At 38.7% G+C, this 25064-nt stretch overlaps 1 protein-coding gene and 1 non-coding gene across 4 annotated transcripts in view; one reads left to right on the top strand and one right to left on the bottom strand.

Annotated features, from left to right (window-relative positions):
- UBE2W (ubiquitin conjugating enzyme E2 W) overlaps window positions 1–25064 on the top strand; it is an 87910-nt gene that overhangs the window by 23609 nt on the left and 39237 nt on the right. The window lies entirely within an intron of this gene.
- Window positions 23180–23283, bottom strand: LOC111765126 (U6 spliceosomal RNA). The gene has a single exon (XR_002797542.1). It is a non-coding gene; the product is annotated as a U6 spliceosomal RNA (small nuclear RNA).

The following is a 25064-nucleotide window of genomic DNA, read 5'->3' as shown; positions in this document are numbered from 1 at the left end:
TCCATATGGGTCAAGGAGACCTGGGGCTTAAACCGCTGGCCTCCCATGTGGTAGACGGACGCCCTAACCACTGGGCCAAAGTCCGTTTCCCCTAAAACTGCTTTTTTAATTTCTTTTTCCCAAACCTGTTTCTTCTGTTAATCTTCCCCACGTTGGTACATGGTAATTTCATTCTTCTGTTTGCTCAGAGCAGAAACCATGGGTTCACCCTTCCATACCCTGCCCCTCATACCATCAGCAGTTTCTATCAGCTCTACTTTCAAAATATTTCTAGTATTTAACTGCTTGTCCCTTTTTGGAATTACTTCCCTGAAGTAAATCACCTTCATTCTTAGCCTGGGTTTATAAAGCCTTTAACTGGTTTCCCACTTTTACCCTTGTCCCCTTACTGTCTTTTTCAACCCATTTGTTAGATACTTTAAAACAGAAGTCAAATAATGTTACTTTTTCATTCAAAACCCTAATGTGACTTCCTTATTTCATTCAATATAATTTAGAATCATTGTTAGGGTTTTTACATTCTGTCCCCTTGCCCTTTGGTTTCATTAGCCTCCTTGGTAATTACGCTTCAGGGCCTTTGCTGTTGGTATTTCCTCTGCTTGGATACTCTTCTCCAAGTATCTGAATGGCTCACTTTTTTTTTTTCCTCTCTCAGGTCTTTGCTCAAATGTAAATCTTAGAAAGTTCTTCCCTGATCTCCCAAGATAGTCCTCCCTTTCTTTCCTGTTACTCTTAATTCCTCTTACCCTGCTTAATTCTGCTTCGTAGCCCTGACATATTACTCATTTATTAACTTTTTTTAATCAGCTATTTCCCCAGATGTAACCCAGTGCCTGGCAGAGTAGGTGCTCAGTAAATGTTGATGAATAAATGAGCACAGCCTTTGGAATTAGATAAACCTGAGTTTGAAGTCTAGCTTTGCTGCTTAGTAACTTTTGTAACCTTTTCCCCCCAGCATAAAATAGAATAATAATACAATCTGGAGTAAGGAGGAAATGAGAATTAAAGTATGTAATAAATGTGCCTTAATAAAATTGCAATTCTTGTCTTAGATATTTGGAGTTGCATGTAAGTTAAAATCTTATGTGTATTTTCTTTTATTTATTTTAAGCTTTACTTTTTATTTATTTCTCTCCCCTTCTCCTTCTCCCCCCCAGTTGTCTGCTCTCTGTGTGCGTTCGCCATGTGTTCCTCTGTGTCTACTTCTATCCTTATCAGCGGCACCGGGAGTCTGTTTCTGTTTCTTTTTGTTGCGTCACCTTGTTGTGTCAGCTCTCCGTGTGCGCAATGCCATTCCTGGGCAGGCTGAACTTTCTTTCGCGGCTCTCCTTACGGGGCACACTCCTTGCTCTTGGGGCTCCCCTACGCCGGGGACACATCTGCGTGGCACGGCACTCCTTGCACACAGCACTGTGCATGGGCTAGCTCCACATGGGTCAAGGAGGCCCGGGGTTTGAACCGTGGACCACCCATGTGGTAGGCGGGCACCCTGTCCATTGGGCCTAGTCCACTTCCTTGTTTTATTTTATTTTTTTAGATTTATTTATTTTTATTTATTTCTCTCCCCTTCCCCCCCACATTGTCTGCTCTCCATATCCATTCTATGTGTGTTCTGTGTCTGCTTGCATTCTTGTCAGCGGCACCGGGAATGCATGGGGCGGCTCTCCTTGTGGGGGTGCACTCCTTGCGCATGGGGCTCCCCTACATGGGGGACACCCCTTCGTGGCAGGGCACTCCTTGCGCTCACCAGCACTGCACATGGGCCAGCTCACCACACCGGGTCAGGAGGTCCTGGGCTTGAACCCTGGACCCATATGGTAGGTGGATGCTCTGTCAGTTGAGCCAAATCCACTTCCCTCTTGTATGTATTTTAAATGGTCCCTTATATTTATATATATATTTTTTTAATTTAATTCCTGGTTCCTCTTTTGAATGTCACTGGGGAAAAATAGATTTCCTTTGTGATCATGTGTCATGGGGTCCCTTTGAAGTTCCATAATGCAGGCAAGAGGAAGAAGTATGGTTTCTAATGAGTGTGTACTCTCCACTAATCTTCAAAATCTTGGAATTAACCAAGTAAAATATTGAGTCTTGTACATCAGTTGTCAAAGACAAAGTCGGTTTTTATTTTATTTTTCAGGATCTTTTTCTTTATTAGAGCACTTGTAGGTTTATGGGAAAACCATACAGGAAGCACAGAGTTCCCATATACCCCTTCATTAGGTTTTTAAAATATCCAATTCAGTGTTTTTGAATATATTCACAGATTTAGGAAACCATCACCACTAAATAACTGCCTGTTCTCCCCTTCCCCCAGCCCCTGGCAACAACTAATCTATTTTCTCTCTCTCTGGTTTTGCTTTTTATGGACATTTCAGATAAATAGAATCATATAATATGTGGCCTTTTGTGTCTGACTTTCACTTAGAATAATAACCTTTTCAAGGTTCATCCATGTTATAGCATGTATGAGTCCCTTCTCTCTTTTAATGGCTGAATTAGTTCATTATATGGATGTACCACATTTGTTAATCCATTTATCAGTTGAGGGGCATTTGGGTTGTTTCCACCTTTTGGCAATAGCTCAGTGAATTTGGCTCATCCTTGCCCCAGTTCCTGGAGGTATAACCTCTGAGTCTGCACTCTCCAAGTAATAAGGAAGATCTTTTGTTACTCATGGTGGGCTCAGGATAGTTCATATGCTAATAACATGACAGAGTAGGGCCAATCATACCTGTAATCTTGCGGGGAAGAAAGTCTGGCTACACCAGAAAGACCAATCATGTGATTAGAGGATTGGGGCTTTGAACCATATCATCATCAACCCTGCCACCCTGACCTCTGGCGAGGGGAGGGGGCCAGAGATTGAGTTAAACTCCCAATGAGCTTCCATGATTGATAAGGGTAGTTAGAATAGAATTGAAGTGCTTGAGTTACTGCAGCATTTGCAGTTGATGTCAGAGCTGTTGGAAATTGTAGACGTTTTTGCAAAATTGTATATGATTTTTATGAATAATGCTGCTGTAAACATTCATGTACATGTTTTTGTGTTGACATATGTTTTCATTTCTCTTGGGTATATACTAGGAGTGGAATTGCTGGGTCATGTGGTAACTGTGTTGAACTTTTCTAAGTAACCGCCAAAATTACAAATATAAAATGGCTGCAACATGAGAGTTCCAGTTTCTCTTTTTTTATTATAAGTAACAGAGGGTATGACGTATGTCACTAGGGTTTGTGAGTGCATATTTGTTAACATAAATAACATAAAATTTGCCATGTTAGCCATGTTTTAAGTATAATTCAGTGACATTAATTACAAGTACAGTGTCATGCTACCATCAGAACTATCCATTACCAAAACTTTTAATCACCCAAAACAGAAACTGTACCCTTTAAGCAACAACTCCCAACTGTCTCTCCTCCCAGCCCCTGGTAGTCTCTAATTCACCTTCTGTCCCTATGAATGTGATTATTCTAGATATTTCATAGAAATGGAATCCTCATATTTTTCCTTTGTATTTGACTTATTTCTGCAGAATGTTTTCAAAGTTCATTCATATAGAATGTATCAGAACTTTGCTTTTTATGCCTGAATAATATTTCATTGTATATATGCCACATTTTATTTATCCTTTTATCTGGTTTTATCTTTAAAGATTTATTTTATTATTTATTTCTCCCCATCCCCTCATTGTTTGTACTTGCTGTCTCTTCATCTTCCTTGTTTCTTTAGGAGGCATCAGGAACTGAACCCAGGACCTCCAATGTGGGAGGGAGGTGCCTAAGACACCTCCGCTCCTTGCTTTGCTGTGTCACTCATGTTTTTCTTTTTGTGTCTCTTGTTGCATCAGCTTGCTGTGCCTGCCCATTGCTCCAGCTCCCTGTCTTCTTTAGGAGGCACTGGGAGCTGAACCAGGGACTTGCCCTGTGGTGGGCGAGAGCCCAATCGCTTGAACCACATCCACTTCCCTCAATTTATCTGTTGATGTACACTTGGATTTCCTCCTTTTGACTATTGTGAATAATGCTGCTATGAACATTGGTGTACAAATAGCTGTTTGACCTGGCTTTCAGTTCTTTGGGGTTTATATGTAGTGGATTTGCTGGGTCATTTGGTAGCTCTGTATTTAACTTTTTGAGGAACTGCCAAAGTGTTTTCCATAATAGGTGTACTATTTTACATTTCCACCAGTGATCTGTGAGGGTCCCAATTTCTCTATATACTTGTCAACACTTGTTATTTTCTGTTTATTTTTTCCCATTAATAGCCATCCTTGTGGGTATGAAATGATACCATACTGTGGTTTTGATTTGCATTTTCGTAGTGACTTATGAAGATGAACACCATTTCATGTGCTTATTGCCCATTTGAGTTCTTCTTTGGAAAGATTATAGAGATATTTTGTGTTTATTGGTGGGTTTTTTTTTTTTTTTTGAGAAATGCATATTTGGCTATTTTTAATGCCCTTCTTAAAATTTGAATTGTGTCTTTAACGTTGTGTTGCAAGAATTCTTTATTCTGAATACAAGTCTCTATCAAATGTACGACTTGCAAATATTTTTTCCCACTTTGTGGATTGTGATTTTATTTTCTTGATGGTATTCTTTGAATCACAGAAGTTAAATTTTGATGAAGTCCAAAATATCTGCTTTTGTTGTTGCTTGTGCTTTGGGTGTCAAAAAAATCATTGCCTAACTAAGGTCATGAAAAGTTGCACCCATGTTTTTATCTGAGAGTTTTACAGATTTTAGCTCTTACATTTAGAGCTTTGATTTATTTTGGGTTAAGTTTTGTAGACAGTGTGAAACACATTTATTTGGTTTATAGTATTAATATGGAAGCTTGTTTTCTTTTTGAAGTTGTGTAGGTCCAAGCTGAGAGTCCATCAGGTTTGATAGTATCCTGCTAGATTCAACTTTTCTCTCTTTAGGAGAGTGAAACTTTTAGCTGGTTTTCAGATGAGAATTTATATTGCAGCCCTACTACTAAAAAATGTGATTGTCATCCTGATAATATTGAAAATGTGTGTGTATTCTTGTGGGGTTTTTTTTTTTGGTAATTAAAATAGGCATACCAACTTTAAATTTTTTTTAAAGATTTATTTATTTATTTCTCTCCCCTTCCCCCCCTTCCACCCCAGTTGTCTATTCTGTGTCTATTTGCTGTATCTTCTTTGTCTGCTTCTGTTGTTGTCAGTGGCACGGGAATCTTTCTTTTTGTTGTGTCATCTTGTTGTGTCAGCTCTCCTGTTGTGTCAGCTCTCTGTGTGTGTGGCGCCATTCCTGGGCAGGCTGGGTGGCTCTCCTTATGGGGCACACTCCTTGCACATGGGGCTTCCCTACGCGGGGACACCCCTGTGTGGCATGGCACTCCTTGCACACATCAGCACTGTGCATGGGCCAGCTCCACATGGGTCAGGGAGGCCCAGGGTTTAAAGCATGGACCTCCCATGTGGTAGACAGACGCCCTAACCACTGGGCCAAGTCTGCCACCCCAACTTTAATTTTTAGACATACAGAAACTTTGAACCATATGGAATTTTAAAGGTCATCTCATCCAGCCTTTTTTTTAAACTACTGCTGTATTTTGTGATGAGAGGAGTCAATATAATAATGTACTCAGCTGGAATATTTCAGTTAAAGATTATAATTTGTTTAAGGGACTAACATGAGTTTACTTTTTTACTACATGAAAGGAAGAAATATTAAGCAAATAAGTATAAGGTTTGATATGAGAAATTGCTATATTCTTTGGAAAACCAATTTTAGTGGAGAAAATTACATAGCTTGCCATTTTGGTGACACTTTGCTCTAGATGTTTCTTAGTAGAAACCTATAACAATTAGTTTAAGCTACCTTGATTTGATACTTTAAAAAAATTATTGCAATATAATTCATATACTATACACCTCATACATTAAAAGTGCACTATTCAGTGCTTTTTAGTATAGTCATTGATATGTGCAGCTATCACCAAAGGCAATTTTACATTTTCATCACCTTAAAAAGAAACCCTATATCCTTTAGCTATCCCACCTCCTATCCACCCATCTTTCCCTCCAGCCTAATCCATGCAGTAATCTACTTTCTGTCTCTATGGATTCACCTGTTGTGGACTTTCATTTGAATGGAATTACACAATTATTGTGTCTGGCTTCTTAGCATAACTTTTCAGGGTTCATCCATGTGATAACATGTATCATTACTTCATTCCTTTTTATGGTTGAATAATACAGACATTCCTTAGGGAGATTTGTGGATTCAGTTCCAGACCACTGCCTTAAAGCAAGTCACACAAATTATTTTGTTTACCAGTGCATGTAAAAGTTATGTTTACCCTATATGGAGTCTTTTTAAGTATGCAGTGGCATGTCTAAAAAAAGTGTACATAACAATTTAAAAATACTTTATTGCTAAAAATGCTAACCATCATCTGAGTCTTGAGCAAGTTGTGCTCTTTTGGTGTTGAGTCTTGCCTCAGTGTTGATGGCTGCTGACTGATCAGGGTGATAGTTGCTGAATGGTGGGGTGGCTGTGGCAATTTCTGAGAATAAAATGACGACTTTTACCATATCAGTTAACTCTTCCTTTCATGAAAGATTTCTCTGTAGCATGCAGTGCTGTTTGACCCACAGCAGAATTTCTTTCAAAATTAGAATCAAGGGAAGCAGATGTATCTCAAGTGATTGAGCTCCTGCCTACCACATGGGATGTCTCAGATTCAATTCCAGGTGCCTCCTGGAGAAGATAAGCAAGACAGCAAGCTAGCATGACCGGCTGGTGCCGTGAGCTGACGCAACAAGATGTCTCAACCAGGAGACATAAAGAGGAAACACGATGAGAGACAAAACAAAGCAGGTAGCTGAGGTGACTCAAGCCATTGAGTGCCTCTCTCCCACATGGTAGGTCCCAGGTTTGGTACCTGGCACCAATTAAAGAGCATACGACAAATGGCCACAGAAATTAGACAGCAAGTACAAACAACAGGGCAGGGGGCAGAATAAAAAAATAAATCTTTAAAAACTTAGAATCAATCCTCTCAAATCCTACTTCTGCTTTATCAACTAAATTTATGTAATATTCTAAGTCCTTTGTTGTCATTTCAACAGTGTTCACAGCATCTTCACCAGATCAAGAAATTCTGTCTCAAGAAACAACTTTGTTTACTCATCCTTATGAACTCTTCATCTGTTCAAGTTTTATCATGAGATTGCAGCAATTAAGTCACATCTTGAGACTCCGTTTCTAAATCTAGTTCTCTTACTGTTTCCACCACATCTGCATTTACTTCCTCCATTGAAGTCTTGAACCCTTCAGAGTCCTCCATGAGGGTTGGAATTAACTATTTCCAAACTCTTGTTAATTATGGTAGTTTTACCTCCTTCCATGTTTTTAATGGCATCTAGAATGGTGAATCCTTTACAGCAGATTGTCAGTTGACTGCCCACATCCACCAAGGTCATGTCACTATGTATGACAGTTATAGCCTTATGAAATGTGTTTCTTAAATAATAAGATTTGAAAGTCATGGATGTTGTGTTAGCAGACATGTATATAACATCAATCTCATTGCACCTCCCTTCAGAGCTGTGGGGTGACCACATACATTAGAGCAGTAATGTTCTAAAAGGAATCTTTTTCTGAGCAGTAGGTCTCAACACTGGGCTTAAAATATTTAATCAAACATGTAGGCAGATGTGCTGTCATCCAGGCTTTGTTCCATTTATAGAGCACAGCAGAATAGGGTGAGCTCTTGGGTGACCAGGTGCATTGTCAATGAGCATTAATATTTTGAAAGGAATCTTTTTTTCTGTCTCTACATTGGGTTTAAAATATTCAGTCAGTCATGTTGGGGGATGTGCTATTTATCCAGGCTTTGTTGTTCCATTTATAGAGTACATAAAGAGTAGATTTAGTGTAATTCTTAAAAACCCTAGGATTTTTGGAATGGTAAATGAGAATTGGTTTCAACTTTAAGTCACCACCTGCATTAGCCCCTAGCAAGATAAGTCAGTCTGCCCTTTGAAGCTTGAAGCCAGGCATTCATATTTAGCCATGAAAGTTCTAAATGGCATCTTCCTCTAACAGCAGGCTCTATCTACTACATTGAAAATCTGTTGTTTAATGTAGCTACCTTCATTAGTTATCGTAGCTAGATCTTCTGGATAATCTGCTGCAACTTCTACATGAGCACTTGCTGCTTCACCTTGTGCTTTTATGTTATTGACGTATCATATAGTAATTCTTATGTTTAACACTTTGAAGAATTGCCAGACTATTATCCAAAGCAAACTGTGCCTTTTGCATTATTGCCAGTAGTTTTACACTTCTACAGGGTTTAAATTTCTCCACATCCTCTCCAACAGTTGTTGTCATGTGACTTTTAAAAATTCTTTTTTGCTGTTTTTAAGTTTCATTTTGACTTTAAAATTTATTGAAACCAAGTGAAAACTGGTAAAATGTATCTTCCCAGTTTTTTTTCTTGCATTATCCACACAGTTAAAGTTAATGGTTTTCAACCTTGGCATTATGTTGAAATCACCTGGGAAGCTTTACAAACTACTGTCCACAGATACTGATTTAACTGCTCTGGTATGCAACCTGGGTGTTGGGGTTTTTCTTAGTTCCTCGGGTAATTCTCATGTACAGCCTAAATTGAGACTTTACCTTCACTGCATTGGGGTAATTTAGGTATGCAAATCATGCAACTTGGATAGATTGTAATATATCTCTGAGTCAGATTTATAGTTCAGAATACCATAGACATTCCCAAGTCAGTGTGTTTGGGGAGACCATTGAGAATCAAATTTGAGACCATCGAAAAGTTTATGTATGTTCCTGACTTTCTCCTTAATCACAGTTATATCAGTGGACATTCATTTCCTGTATCAGTGAACATATATGTTTCATATATATATATATGGAGATATATGTTATATGACATATAATGTATCAGAGGACAATGTGACAGTCTTACCAGTTTTAGTGAAAGTTAATCTCTTGTTGGCCACTTATACAAAGAAACAAAGTTTTTTATCTGGTATGACTTCTTTATGGAGGAGGATTTGTGAACAAAAGTACATTGTTGTGATCATCCTGTAAAAGGCTTAGTTATGAGCTGAGTGATTCTTCCATTCCAATAGTACATCTAGGCAAACTTAAAAATTAGATATCAGTTTTTGGAGTTGAGTGTGAATTATTGAAATCTCATAAAGATGTATTTTTAATAGTCCACTAAGATCCTGGGAATCAGTTTTTGTGTTGTTTGTTTTCCTGACCTACCTCCTTTGTCCTTCGGTTAGAGTGGGCATTACTGCAAATGTATAAATTCTGTTAGTATCATTTACTTGCTAGGAATATTTAGCAGCTTTTTAGTCACTGTTTATATTGCTCTTTCATTTTGAATTTTGGTTCTGTGCAGTTTTAACAGCCTCTGCATCTTGTCCTTCCATTGTTCCTAGAATTTTAAAAAAATCTTATTTAACAGGTTATTTAACTATTTCTGAGTTTAATTTTTACTCAAAAACTACTTTAGTGCTTTACAACCTTACACCTAACATCATGAGTCCACCAAATTTCACCTCAATCCTCATAGCTGGACGCTTGTTCTCCTAGCCCATAGAACTACTTTACGTCTCATATAGGGATTTTTTACTTGTATATTTATAGATTTATTTTGTGTTTATTATTTTTTTAACAAATAAGTTTTATTGATACATATTAATAAAGCATACAGTTCATCCAAATTGTACAGTCAGTGGTATTTGGTATAGTCACATAGTTGTACATTAATCACTTCAATCATTATTAGACCATTTTCATTTTAATAATAATAAAAAACAGGCAAACAAGAAAATTCTTTATTTCTCATTCTCCCTCTCTTTCCCATGTTGTACATAGCTGCTTTTTCTGGGTATTCTTGAACAGTTATTTTAGGTTTTTAACTTATTGAGGAATGGAACTGTGACCTAAAGTGTACTACTGTTAAAAACACTCAGATATTTACTAGGTAAATAAATAGAACAAAGACTTAAGTAACTACTTTTCAAAGTAGGTCAGAAGTGATAGAAACTTGCTAAATGTATTCTTTCTCAAGAAGCTTAAAATCATGCTATTCTTGGCAAATGAGGTCAAAATTTGTATAAATTATAAGACTGAGATGGGGAATGGGTACAGCTCAGTTGGTTGAGTGCCTGCCTCCCATGTATGAGGTCCTGGGTTCAATTCCAGGTGCCTACAAAAAAAAAAAAATCCAACACAGGCGGCTAAGGAGTTTGTACTTGATCTTTAAAATATTGGACTAGCACTGTGCTTGTGACATGTAAATTGAAAGTATATTACTGAAGAAATTATATTTTTATTTTGATCAATTCTTTTTTTTCTCTTCAGTTACATAAATGTTACAGAGAATACATGGGGGATTCCCATATGCCCTACTCCCCCACACCTCCCACGTTTTCCCACATTAACAACATCTTTCTTCAGTGTGGTACATTCACTGCAGTTGATACACATTATGGAGCATTGCCACTAAGCATGGATTATAGTTTACATTGTAGTTTACACTCTCCCATTTGACTCTAGGTTATGCTCAGATATATAATGGCCTGTATCTGTCATTGTAAGGTCATTCAGGGTGATTCCCAAGTCCCAAAATTGCCCCCCATTACACCTATTTTTTCCCTTTCCTTAACCCCAGAACATCCATGGGTCACTGCCTCCACAACAATGATATTTCTTCCATTGTTAGAATCACAATAAGTCTATAGTAGAATGCTAGTAAGTTCATTTTAGTCTCTAGTTCGTTTCCCAATCCTGAGGACTCTAGAATGGTGAGGCCCACTCCACTGTTAATTGAGGGGGGATTCCATCCTATACATTCCATGGATGGGACTCTCTTGCTTGCAATTGTAGGCACTCGCGGTTCCTTGGTGTGTTGTTTGTCCATCATCTCCTCCCCGTTAGTTGTCCTGGGTGAGTCCACTGAACTGAAGAGTGGGTGTTGCAACTCTCTTGAGATTCAGGGCTCAGCTGACACATGGACAGCTCAAAGATTTAAGTCTCTTGGATGTACACCTACCAGCTGTGTACTAATTATAGGTTCATATAGAAGGGCAGAAGAGTCATGCATAGGGAAACTACTGCTGAGTTTAACTCTGTTACACTGGGGAGCTTGAATCCTGGATTAGGACCCATGGGCAAGGGACCAAATTCCTGAGCTATCTGCCTTGACTGTAGTGTTTGGATGTCTCCATATACCTTAGGAGCTTCGCTATTTGGGGTAGTATCTATTTTGGCTGTCAATGAATGATCAGTTCTTTATATATGAGAATACTCTGCTGCTCTTTTCTGTTTCTACCTTAAGTGCTAGGTCTTAAGCATTTTACCATATTTTTTTAGATTTAAAAATTTTCTAAATCTGTAAATATTAAATGATTATTTTTTTCTTAATTCCTGAGTTAGTGAATCTAACAGGCCTAAGATTTCTCACCTACTCTTTTTAGGAGAAGGAACTGAGGAAGTAAATTCCTTAGATCAATAGATAGCATAGCTAGACATACTGAAGAAGTAACAAAATTACTTTGTTTCTTCAGTGTAATAAATGAGTTGTGGAAATTGTCTTTTCAGTAAATGGATACTTGGGGTATTATAAAGTTACTAACTAGAGTTATAAGGTTAGTTCATTTCAAGGTTTTATTCCTGCAAACTGAAATCTTCTTCTATGTAAATAGTGATGAGAGATGTATAGGTTTATATTTTGTGTATGAGGTGAATCAAGTAAGCAAGGGAAGGGAAGAAAATTGCTTATACTGAGTAGCTTTCCCCCAGTATTACTGTTTTCCCTCGCTGAGATTGCTCTCCCATCTGTTTGCTTGTTTTTGCTTGATGTCTGCTTGTTGTTTGTTGTCATTTTTAGGAGGCACCAGGAACCTGGAACCTCCCATGTGGGAGGCGGGCATCCAACTGCCTGAGCCACATCCATTTCCACTATTTTAATTAAAAATGGAAATTTCTTTTGGATTAGACAAGATATAAGAATGATGCCCACCCTGAGTTATTAACCTCTTTCGTTTCTTAGTGTCAGTTCATTTAGTTAGCTAAAAGTTTGTACTAAAAACAAACTTTTATTTATGGTTAGTTTTTAAAAAATATCTTTAAAACATTATAATCATATAAAAGTATGGATATATAGAAATGACACTACTCACATTCAGTGAATATGTAGTACACAAAGGTTTATAAGATAATATAGAAAAGTGCCAAAACCATGATGAGAATATATATAATGTGTAAACTACTTACAGAGAAGTAATTAAAAGTTTATCTGATTGAATTAGACTAATATATGAGGAACTGAGTATAGCTTTAACTTATGAAAACAAGTAAAATAACCTAGCTTTTTAGAATTTTGTAACTGAAAGGAACTTTAGAGACCATTTCATCTTTTTTTTTTCCATTTGAAAAAATGGGCCTGGAGGCTAGGCAACTTGCCTAGGTTCATGATACTTAGGTATACCTGCAACTCATGAAATGCTCTAACAATTCATCCCTCCCTAATTTCAGCATTTGAAATGCTACTTTTCGTGTAACTCTACCTGACAGAATAAAAATATTTACAATGAAATTTTCTGTAGTATAGAATTTATATATCTGCGGTGAGATCCATTAGAAAATGGAGATTTTATATTCACTGGAAAATATTGACCTTAGAACAATAAAAATCACATTTAGAATCAGTACATCTTTAAACAATATGTTTGTTAGAAGAATGTTCTAACATTAATGATCAGAAAGTTATACATCACACAATTGTTCACGTAGTTGTTCCGTTGGGACTAAATCTACAAGAAAGTAAGTTGTATCTTAGATTTCTTTTTATGCCGTAAAACTTGAAAAACAAAAGACCTGGAAGTTGCCAGTGAGTTGTGCTTCAGAATTTATTTTGCCAAATTATGCCATGATTTCATTAGACATGCCCCTATAGGCCCTTGTTGATGCCAATTTTTTTTTTTTTTTACCATTTAGTTGTTAGAAACTAAATTGTTAAATATGAAACAAGATCTTGGATGAATTAATGAGGTGTTAGGGGCAAGTAGGTGTGGCTGAAGCGATTGATCTCCAGCCTACCATACGGGCGGTCCCAGGTTGGGTTTCTGGTGCCTCGTGAAGAAGATGAGCAAGGCAGCGAGCTGACACAACGAGGAGACACAAAGAAGAAACACAGTGAGAGAGATGACAAAGCAGGGAGTGGGGGTGTCTTAAACGATTGAACCCCTCTAACCCATATGGGAAGTCCCATGTTTGGTTCCTGGTACCTCCTAAAAAGAAGATGGGCAAACACAGAGAGCACACAGCAAATGGACATAGAGAGTAGACAGTGAGTGCAAACAATGAGAGGGAGGGATAAATAAATAAAATCTTTAAAAATAATAATAAGGTATGAAGTCCAGAAGAGAGATGGGAAGATTTTGAGGACAAGAATCTTCTCTGGAACTCAAGGGAAAGAGTAGAGATTGGTCATAGGGACGGTGTGATTTTTTATTTTTTTTATTTTTTATTTTTTAGTTATTTGGCTAGAAATGAGGAAACAAGTTGGCAATTGGCATTCTTTTTTTTTTCTACCCCCCAGTTGTTTGCTCTCTGTGTCCACTCCCTGTGTGTTTCTCTGTGACCACGTACATCCTTATCAGCGGCACCGGGAATCTGTTTCTGTTGTGTCATCTTGCTGTGTCAGCTCTCCATGTGTGCAGCACCACTCTTGGGTAGGCTGTACTTTCTTATGCGCCGGGTGACTCTCCTTACAGGGCGCACTCCCTACGCATGGGACTACCCTACGCGGAGGCACCCCTGCATGGATCGGCACTCCCCGTGCGCATCAGCACTGCGCATGGGCCAGCTCCACACGGGTCAAGGAGGCCCGGGGTTTGAACCACGGACCTCCCATGTGGTAGATGGACACCCTAACCACTGGGCCAAGTCTGCTTCCCAGCAACTGGCATTCTTTGCATGTCTACCATCTTTGCTTAAGAAAACATGGAACATTTGGGATAAATTTTATGAACCTCAGCTGAGGGAAAAGCTGAAGTTTGTTTAAAAATATTTCTCAAAAGCAAGTGAAGGGTGTGGATTAGACTCAAGAGATTCCCCCATGGGCGGTCCTGGGTTTGTTTCCCTGTGCCTCCTGAAAAACCAACTTGGGGAAGCCCATGTGGCTCAGTGGTTGAGTGCTGGCTTTCCACATACAAAGTCCTGGGTTCAATCTCTACCTCTAGTACCTCCAAGGAAAAAAAACAGGCAAACGAAGCTAATATAGGCTTAGTTAACATAATTTATGTGCTCACTAATAAAGTTGGTTAAGGTAAACTCAGACTTTTGGAGTAGTCATCTTTTATTTTTATTTTCATCTATGAATTTTAACACTTCCTTAGTTTATTTATTTGGAACTTCAAACTATCCTTTTCATAATTTGAGATAAATATTTTATTATGAAGAAATTAAGATACAAGTTATTTATCCAAAATAGTGTTTGTTATATACTCCTGAAGATCAGGGACTAAGTTTTCCAACTAAATTTATTCCTTCTAACACCTAATTTATACTCTTAAGGTTTGTGTTTTTTTTATTTTGAACAAATAAATGACAAAGTCTAGTAACCTGACTCTCGTGATAGACCTAATTCTTGTCTCTGATTTATAGGGTCAAACGAGGCTTTCAGTTATTTTATTCAGCATTTTTATTCAAATCTTGTTGTGTGCTAAACCCTAGATATAAGCTAGCTTCTCTACTACATAGCATGTTTTATGCTTTATGACATTTCATTTGGCTAAGTAACATTTATTCATATTTATCAAAGTCTCTGTATGTAGTCTAGCCTTGTTAAATCTAGAAGGTAAAACATTTTTGAATTGTGTCTTTAAAAGAAAATAGGAATTATAAATACAAATACTCTTCCAAAGTCAAAAAAGATTAACTTAAATGTATCTTCAACTTTACGTAGTGCTGCTTACTGCTTTTCAACTACTGTGTGAAACAGGGATGGTGGGGAAAAAGTAGAGTCAGTACTGTATTTTATTTCATTGTGAGTCAAGGTTTCTGGGTAACTTAAATATTTTATTTGTAATGTTAATTTCCAAAACACCAGACACAAATAACTTTTGACATAGCTTAAGAAAATAAGGTTTGATTCTGTAGTTGTAAACTCATTGCCTTCTGGGGGAAAGCAAGTTTTAGATACATCTGCATACATTAGGTTCCTAAAGAGGGCAGTCTCATTTAATTGGAGCAGCCATTCTTTAGCTCTTATTGATTTAAATATTTTCATTTGTCAATCTGAATGTGTCATCAGAATCTTAACTCTACTGATCTAGAATTGATCTTAGTCTCAGCTTTCTCCAGCCCCACATAGGGCACCCAGCTTCCCCATCTTTTCCTCTAACTGTATTTCTTTCAGGTTAATAGTACCACTATCCCTCCCAAGTAACATCCAAGTAACATCACTCTCACTTCCATTTCTCACTCCCCACATCCAAATATTACCAGATCCAGTTTATTCTGCATTATAATTAAGTTCTCTGATTTCTCTAGTTCTTCCCTGGTAATGGCTTACTCTTATTTTTCTAATAGTTTTCAAGATGACTTTCTTGCCTTTGCTCTTAACTTTCTAATACATTTGATACACTGTCAGAATAATCATAATTTTTTATTAAAAAAAGAATTTTTATGTTTTTTGTTGAAATATTAGAATGATACAGATTAATTTTTTTAAAAATCACTATACCTGAGAAGATCACTGGATTGTGAGATTATGGGGTGATTTTAATTTTTTAAAATTTTGGTTTGTACTTTTTTCCCCTGTATATACAAAACATTTAACATAGAAAAATATCCTCGTAATGTCAGTCCTTAATCCTATGCTCTGGATTTTCTCTCTGGTATTTTACATACAAGTTATCACCTTCCTCTCCCCTTGACCAGTTCCATCAGTATTTATATATGCTTAATTTTGCTTCTTGGGAAGCAGTTGTGGCTCAACTGATAGAGCATCTGCGTACCATATGGAGGGTCCAGGGTTCGATACCCAGGACCTCCTGACCCATGTGGTAAGCTGGCCCACGCGCTGTACTGCTGTGTGCATGGAGTGCCGTGCCACGCAAGGGTGTCCCCCATGTAGGGGTGCCCCATGCACAAAGAGTGCATCCCACAAAGAGAGCCGCCCCGCGTGAATAAAGCACAGCCCTGCCCAAGAGCGGTGATGCACACACAGAGCTGATGCAGCAGGATGATGCAACAAAATAAAGCAACAGTTTGCCAGCGCCACATGACAAGAATGCAGGCAGGAAACAGACTTCGCCCAGTGGTTAGGGCGTCCGTCTACCACATGGGCAGTCTCCGGTTCAAACCCTGGACCTCCTTGACTCATGTGGAGCTGGCCCATGCGCAGTGCTGATGCGCGCAAGGAATGCTGTGCCATGCAGGGCTGTCCCCGCGCAGGGGAGCCCCATGCGCAAGGAGTGCGCCTCGTAAGGAGAGCCGCCCCGCTCGAAAGAAAGTGCAGCCTGCCCAAGAATTGCGCGGCACACACGGAGAGCTGACACAACAAGATGACGCAATAAAAAGAAACATAGATTCCCGTGCTGCTGACAACAACAGAAGTGGACAAAGAAGAAAACGCAGCAAATAGACACAGAGAACAGACAGCCGGGGTGGGGGGAAGAGAAATAAATAAATCTTTAAAAAAAAGAATGCAAGCAGACACAGAAGAACACACAGAGAGCATGACAAGAATGCAAGCAGGAAGTAGACTTGGCCCAGTGGTTAGGGCGTCCGTCTACCACATGGGAGATCTGCGGTTCAAACCCCAGGCCTCCTTGACCCATGTGGGGCTGGCCCATGCGCAGTCCTGATGAGCTCAAGGAGTGCCATGCCACGCAGGGGTGTCCCCCACGTAGGGGAGCCACACGCGCAAGGAGTGTTCCCCATAAGGAGAGCCGCCCAGCGCAAAAGGAAGTGCAGCCTACCCAGGAATGGCACTGCACACATGGAGAGCTGATGCAGCAAGATGATGCAACAAAATGAGACACAGATTCTGGGTGCTACTGATAAGAGTACAAGTGGACACTGAAGAATACACAGCGAATGGACACAGAAAGCAGACAACTGGTGGGGGGCAGGGGGGAGCGGGAAGGGGAGAGAAATGAATAAAAATAAATTTAAAAAAATTTAAAATAAATCTACAAAGAAAACTAAGGGAACCATAAACATCAAATCTAGAACAGCAAATGAAAACTGCAATAAGGTACCATCAGGAGAGGTATATATAGGAGGCTTCAAAGGTAATGGTAATTTTATTTCTTAAGCTAAGTGAGTATTTTATTATTATACTTTAATATATTCAAATACATTTTAAAATTCTGTATGCTACATTTCATACTTCTTTCAAAATGTTTAATTGTAAAGGGAGGGAGAGTAATAGGATGGTAGCTGGAAGAAATGTTGTAGAGAGAGATGTATTTTGTTGTTGTTTGTTTTTAGGAATACCGGGGATTGAACCCAGGATTATGGATATTATAATGTTACTATGAACTTTGGTTTACATATTTTTGGGTACACATGCTCTCACTAAGTTTTTTGTTTTGTTTTGTTTTGTTTTGTTTTGAGATACATAGTGCCCATAAAAGCTTTCACTAAATTTTTAAGTCTTTTTTAATAATTATGAGATGTATATTTCTACATTCTTGTAAAAGAGACTACTGTAAAATTGTTGGATGCACTTTCTGTTCATTTATATAAAATTTATATAAAACATAAATTTGTTTTAGCATGAACAGATAATATGTATTTTCCAACTTGTTTTTTCTTCATTTCAGTATATTTTGGAGCTCTTTTTTTGTCAGTACACATATGTCCATGCCTTTCTAAATGGTTGCCATAATTTGTATGACATACCTATTGATAGATACTTACAGCCTCTGGTTTGTTCTTATAGTGAAGCAGTCAACGTCTTTACTAATTCTTTAATGTACTTTTCTAGATTCTGAAAAGTGAAATTTTTGGCTCAAAGGATAGAACTTATATTCCTTCAGAATTCCAGTTACTTCTGTCAGTTACCTGGGGCCACTACTTCCAGGATCACTTGATTAAATTCTCACCTAAGATTCTCAGGTAGTAGGAAGTGGACTTGGCCCAATGAATAGGGCGTCCACCTACCACATGCGAGGTCTGTGGTTCAAACCCCGGGCCTCCTTGACCCATGTGGAACTGGCCCACGCATAGTGCTAATGTGTGCAAGGAGTGCCCTGCCACGCAGGGGAGTCCCACATGCAAGGAGAGCTGCCCAGCCTGAAAGAAAGTGCAGCCTGCCCAAGAATGGCGCTGCACACATGGAGAGCTGACACGACAAGATGATGCAACAAAAAGAAACACAGATTCCAGGTGCCACTGATAAGAATCGAAGCGGTCACAGGAGGAACACACAGCGAATGGACAGAGAGAGCAGACAACTGGGGTGGGGAGGGGGAAATAAATTTTAAAAAAAAATAAGATTCTCAGGTAGCAGTAATTCAATCTCCAGACCCCTGTGGTAGCAGCTTAAGGTTTTGAAATTTCAGGGAAGAATTTTTTTCTTCCTCTACCCATTACGTAATTCAAAAGAGGCAAAAAATTTTGTTGCTATCTTGTCCCCTTCTAGTTCACCTTTAAAATAAGAATCCTAGTTTTAAATGAATCTTACCTTAGTTTCCTGCCTCTTAGTCCTTCCCTTGGGTTTGGTAGAAACCCCCAGGGCAAAAGCCAGCCCTGACCCTTTATTTCTGAGCACTTGTGAATTATTTAGGGTATCTACTTTCCAGTACTTCTGGAGTATTGAAAGTCTACTTAGTTCTTCTTGAAACATTCTTCCTTTGACTTTCGGTTTTCTCTACTTACCTGGTTTTTCTCTTCTCTTCTCACCTTCCCCTTTGAGTCATTACTCTACCTTTAATATATAACCCATAAAACATGGAGGAACTATTTGCATGTTTGTCTCCTTGTTTAGACTTTGGACTCTATGAAAAGGCAGTCCTGTTACTTTTTGTATTGCCATTAGATTTTTGAAAATGGTAAATACCTTATTTAGCAGTTCATCTGAAAGAAGAGAAATGGCTTCTGTTACAATAGTTGTAGTATTTATTGGGGGAAAGTAATGATCTGTTAGTGTAATATTTCTGAACATAATATTTTCTTAATTTTTTCCCATCATGCTCCCCTACTAATCTTGCATCTTCAGTTGGTTTTCAGAAGAAATTGGAGAAAACATTGTTGGCCATGTTATTTCAGTTCCATTAGCAACTATTGTCATATTTTCCTACTTTAAAAAAAAAAAGTGTATCACTTTTTGAAAAAAAAGTATATCACCTATACCTAAGCATACATAAAAAATACGTACATAGTAATAGTTGTGAACTTAAAAAGCAAACATGCATAACATCATAGACAGGTCCCATATATCAAACCACCATCAATACTTTGCATTGTTGTGAGACATTTGTTACAAATTATGAGAGAATATTGTCAAAATCTTGTAACTAGGTAATCTGTAACAAATGTTCCACCAGTGTGTGGAGTTGTATGGGAAATCTACACATCTCTGTGATTGTTTTGCAAGTTCACAATATCTGTAACAAAAATATATTTTTAAAAAAAGTATTGGTTGGGGGAAAAATACACCAAATGTAAGATAAGGAATATAGCTGATAGTAATATTGTGACAATGCTCTTGCATAGTTTGTAACAAATGTTTCATACCAATGCAAAGAGTTGGGGGGGTGATGTATGAGACCCCTCTGTGATGTTTTGTATGTTTATTTTGTAAGTTTGCAATCTTGACTATACACTTATTGTTTATGTGTGTTCATTTATGAATGATAAAAAAGGGAAGAAAGCAGAACTCTACAAAAAAAACCATGATAATGAAACAGAAAAAAATATTATTACTAGGGAAGTGGATATGGCTCAAGCAATTGAGCTTCCGTCTACCAGACAGGATGTCCCTGGTTCAGTTCATGGTGCCTCCTAAAGATGACAGCAAGTTGGCGCTGCAAGGTAATGCAACAGACAGGTGTGGCAAGCTGACATAATAAGATGACACGAGACATGAATAAAACATGAGAAACACAAGCAGGGAACAGAGGTGGCTCAAGCAATTGGGTACCTCCCTCCCACATTGGAGATCCTAGGTTCGGTTCCCAGTGCCTCCTAAAGAAACAAGGAATACAGCAGACACTGCAAGTGTAAACAATGAAGGGGTGGGGAGAAATAAATCTTTTGAAAAATCTTACTACTAACTCTAGTCTGTATCTTACATTTGGTGTATTTTCCCCCCAACCCACCTTACTATTGTTTTAAAATATATTTTTATTACAGAAGTTGTGAACTTATAAAACAAGGATGCTCATATGCAGAATTCCCATACAGCACCCCTCCATCAACACACCACACCGTGGTGGGACATTTGTTAATAGATTGAGATATAATATCATCAAACTATTACCACTAACCATGGTCCAGTAGCGTACACTTGGCACACTTTTTCGATAATCCCTCTTATCAGCACAGTACATCTTTGGCGTAGATGCATGAATATTACAGTATTGCTGTTAACCACAGTCCACAGGTCACTCTGGTTATATATTTCCCATGTTTCTCGACATTCCTACTACCCTGCAATAGTGATATACATCTGCTCTAGCTCACAGAGGACACTCTTGCATCTTACCATCAACCACAATTCTCATCCACCTCTGGGTTTTCTGTGCTATTCAGTCCCTAGATTATTCTCTAGCTTTCTTTCAATTGACATTTATATCTCTGGACTACCCTTTCCAGCCACATTCCCATTTATAAACCAGTTATTTCTCACTATAATGTGCTAACCATCAGCTCTATACATTTCCACACTTGTACAGTAAAGTTAATTAAAACTCCTACATATGTCAAGCATCGGTAGTCCATCTCAGCCCTCCTCTCATCTTCTTTAAGAATCCACCACCTACCATAAGGTCTTCAAGATGTTTTCCCACATTTTCTTCTAGAAGCTTTGTGGTTCTTGCTTTTATATTTAGGTCTTTGATCTGTTTTGAGTTAATTTTTGTATAAGGTGTGAGAGGGGTCTTCTTGCTTTCTTTTGACTAGGGATATCCAGTTTACTCAGCACCATTTGTTGAATGGACTGTTCTGCCTGAGTTGGGTGGCCTTTGTCAGGCTTGTCAAAAATCACTTGACCATCAATGTGCAGGTCTGTTTCTGAACCATCAATTTGGTTCCATTGGTCTATGTGTCTGTTTTAATGCCAATACCATGCTGTTTTTACCACTGTAGCTAGGTAATATGATTTAAAGTCCAAAAATGAGAGTCTGGAGCCTAGGCTAGGGCTGCAGTCCAATATAGGTGCAAAGAAGCTGGTCCCTACTGTCACTGATTTTCATTCAGTCCTGGTTCCCCTCATGCCAGGGGCAGAGTCAAAATGGCAGGTGCCAACCTCTTTCTGACTTGGACAGGTACCAACTTTAGCTGTTCTTAGGATTATACTTTAGCCAACTAAATTTACTTATCAGTAGCTGAAGTCGGTGACCCATCCGTCTCTTCCTCCCCTGTTTTGGGAAATAGAGCTCTGAACTCCTGCCATAGAGTAGCTCCCAAGGCAGCTTGTGCCACCAGTGGTGGATGGGCACCTCCGCGGTATGGAATTCTCTACTCAAGACTCTTCTCGGGAAACGGACTTTGGCCCAGTGGTTAGGGCATCCGTCTACCACATGGGAGGTCCGCGGTTCAAGCCCCGGGTCTCCTTGACCCGTGTGGAGCTGGCCCATGCGCAGTGCTGATGCGCGCAAGGAGTGCCATGCCACACAGGGGTGTCCCCCGCATAGGGGAGCCCCACGCGCAAGGAGTGCACCCATAAGGAGAGCCATCCAGCGTGAAGGAGGGAGCAGCCTGCTGAGGAGTGGCGCCGCCCACTCTTCCCGTGCCGCTGACGACAAAAGAAGCGGACAAAGAAACAAGACGCAGCAAAAAGACACAGAAAACAGACAACCGGGGGAGGGGAGGGGAATTAAATAAATAAAAATAAATCTTAAAAAAAAAAAGACTCTTCTCTGCAAAAAGGAGTCTCTTCCTTCCATTCTTTCAGGGATGTTGCAGGATGCTCTTCTGGTCTCGGGACCCCCATACAGGTACTTTGAACAGCTCTGGGTGATTATACTAACTGCCCTGTAGCATGAATGGACTCTAGGAGCTCCTTACTCTGCTGCCATCTTGCTGGTTGCTATAGCCCTACATTTTTAATGTTTTCCCCTCTCTCTTGTATTTCTCCTTACCCAAAATAAGAATTTCTACTCTTTTGACTAGTGTCTTAATGTCGTTTTGAGGTAAACCTTCATAAAATATGAGATTTAACTCCCCCTTGTTTTTTTTCCATTCCATATTAATAAACCATATTTTTGTTCCTGTTCATTGACCCTTTCTTCCCCCACGAAAATAGAGGCTTCACTAGGCCAGGAATTTTAACATTTTGTTCACTGACATATTTTCAGTGTTTTAAAACATAATAGACATTCAGTTAATGTATATGGAGTGAATGAATATGTAATTAAGCAGGTCAGTAAGTCACCAGACCATTGATCAGTCACTCCTAGAACTTGGTAAAAATGAAGATTTTTGGGTTCAACTCCCAACTTACTACATCAATCTGGAACTCAGTTCAGAACTCTACATTTTAAACAAGCTCTCAGGGAACAATTTTTAACAATATCTGAGATGGATATGTTCTCTTCATCTGGTTTTGATTTACAGGCACAAGAGTATCATTTAAATTTTTTGTGGTTTGGTTTCCACATGTGCCAGTATGAGATAATACCAGTGAATAAGTTTAGAAACTGAAGTAGTTTAGAAATGAATGCGCTCTCTATGATGCTATTTAAAATACTATTTTGACTAAAATTATTTCATTTGATGTTGTAGACTTCATTTCGCACAGTAATATTCATCATAATACAAATGTATTTTTCTGTGCTGCTGTACTTTCTCAGCTGTTTGAAACAGCAGATAACTTGAACTGATAATGTAAGCACAGGTATTGGTGAAAATGATCAGGTGCTGGAAAGGCAAAGACAGCATCATTGGGATGAAACTCCATAGTTTATGTAGCACAGTGGTACTCAGAAAGTGTGGTCTGTGTCATCCTTGCACAGGGACCATGCTAATCTTTTCTTTATTGTTTCAGTTTTAGTGCACATGCTGCCAAAGCAAACATCAAAGTGTGGTTTGTGGGTGATTAATGCTCTTGGTTTTTCATTTGCGTTTGTGCTTAATATTTCCAGTTAAGTTTCATTGAGGCAATTTAGCATAGGTTAATTATGCTAAATTTATGCTAAAATTACGCTAAAATTATGAAAATGAGATGTGAGTTGGTACACGAAGATAAATTGTGATTCACCAAAATAAACCTTAAACGCTGTTGGTAAGGCATGGGGTGTGGGAAAGAGGGAGAAGGAAGCACAAATCACAGATGGAGAGAGAAAAGAGGGGTGAGGAAGCAGAAGAAAAGGAGGATGTCAATAACTAGAGGTTAGCTGTTGTGAAAAGTTATTGACAATTTAAAAAACATGACAGTTTAAAAAGCTAAAAGGATTATCAAGCGGAAAGCGGGTGTGGCTTAAATGGTTGGGCTCCATATACCATATGGGAGGTCCTGGGTTTGATATCCTGGGCCTCCTGGTGAAATCAAACTGACCTGCATGGCAAGCTGGTGCAACAAGATGACACAACAAAAGGAGACATGGAGGGACAATGGGAGACACAGCAAATCAGGGAGCTGAGGTGGCTCAAGCAGTTGAGTGCCTCTCTCTCACATTGGAGGTCCTAGGATCACTTCCTGGCGCCTCCTAAAGAAAAGGTGAGAGAAGAAGATAAGCAGACACAGAACAACAACACAGTGAATGGATACAGAGAACAGACAGCAAGTGCAGGCAGCTGGGAACAAATAAAATAAATCTTTAAAAAAAAAAAAAGCATTATCAAGGAGACAGAGCTATTTACTGAAGAGGAAAGTAGCTTTACAGACCTCACTATGATCTGAAAATATTACAGTACAGTAATCGTTAGTAGGTTAAATTTTGTTCAGTAAACTTTTTTTTGGACCTCAAGATTTTATTGTTACAACAAAAAAGCTTAGAGCTGGATCACTTGACCCTTTCTCTTCTTGTCTTCTCCTAGTTCAGAGCGTTTGCATCTCTTATTAGCCAACATCCTCTTAGATCTGCATTTAGGCTCAACACATTCAAGCCTCGGCACAATCTTCTTTATAGTTTTAGCCTTCTTTTGGAAAATTGACCTAGTCTGCCCACCGTAGCCACTCTGCTTCCTGTCATAATGACACTTTCCCTGGACATATAGAGAATCCTTGCCCTTCTTGTACTGTGTCACTTTGTGGGGTTGGTACTTGCTGCACTTCTTATGGAAGGTCCGGTAGGTCTTAGGAATGTTCACCATGTCTGCATGAGCGCTATTAGCATGAAAAAGCTGTTCAGTAAACTTAAGGTAGGGATCTATACTAGACTTTAGAGCCTTACCACATTTATCTTTTAAATTTTGATATTTGAAAATGTTAGCTTTTATTTTTATCAATTATATCTCACTTACTGATCACGCCAGGAAGCCATTTGGCATTTTCATATTTAACAAACTTGAGTCTCTGCCATTATAGGTAGACTTTTGGGGCTGGGGGAAATGCAACAGGAATGATTAGAATATAGTTACTTTTTTTTTAGTGTTTACTTTTTTCCCAGTGGTTATTTTTTACCTTTTGATACATGAACTGTAACTGTAGCCTTCCAGGGCTTTAAATCAAATCAGGATAAGAGCAATAATTTATGTTTTTGTTTTTATTATGCTGGCTTTTTTGTATTCCCACTATGTTTACTATGGTGGTGCTTGAAGAGGTGCCAGTGGAAAGTGGAAGAGGTGTAATATAATTTCTTGAACTTATCTCCTCAAATCTGAAATTCTCTTCTTAGCCCCTGAAGTTATTC

This window comes from Dasypus novemcinctus, chromosome 14 (genome assembly GCF_030445035.2).
Source record: "Dasypus novemcinctus isolate mDasNov1 chromosome 14, mDasNov1.1.hap2, whole genome shotgun sequence".
Classification (NCBI taxonomy): domain Eukaryota; kingdom Metazoa; phylum Chordata; class Mammalia; order Cingulata; family Dasypodidae; genus Dasypus; species Dasypus novemcinctus.
This window is presented reverse-complemented; position numbering and strand designations above follow the sequence as displayed.